Genomic DNA, 546 nt, shown 5'->3' on the forward strand with positions numbered 1-546 from the left:
CTCCCTTTAAAAAAGACAACTGTAAACACTGAAACAGAACATGTAAGGAACCTACTGTATGCGTCGCTTGTTGCACTTGACAGGTCAGCTGGTGAAGCGTGGTTCCTTGTTATAGAAGTAATTAGCAGGTGTAGATGCACACCTTTTTCTCTAAGTGTATCACGTACTTACAAGGAGGAATTGTTTGGGTTCCCTTAGATGTGCCGCGGACATCCGTAGGAATTTCAAGTGGCTGTCGTAGCGCTGCCGGCATTGTAATCAGCTAGGAAATTAAATTGATTAAGGTGAGAATCAGGTGAGATCATTCCAGAGGTACCAGAATGTGATCGTACTCCGTAGAGGCACTTTTGTTCTCACTGTACGTGCAGCAGCTAGAATTCTTTTGATAAGGAAAATCATTCATATACATTTTATCTATTGAACCCAGCTAAATTGGGGTTAACAGGAGCCAACAAAAATATATTTTAAGTATTCTCTGCCACGGCGTGCTTAACGGGAAATGCATAATATTTACCAGTACATCTGTTTCATTACAGTCAACATTTG

The sequence above is a fragment of the Penaeus monodon genome, chromosome 31 (genome assembly GCF_015228065.2).
Source record: "Penaeus monodon isolate SGIC_2016 chromosome 31, NSTDA_Pmon_1, whole genome shotgun sequence".
Taxonomy (NCBI): domain Eukaryota; kingdom Metazoa; phylum Arthropoda; class Malacostraca; order Decapoda; family Penaeidae; genus Penaeus; species Penaeus monodon.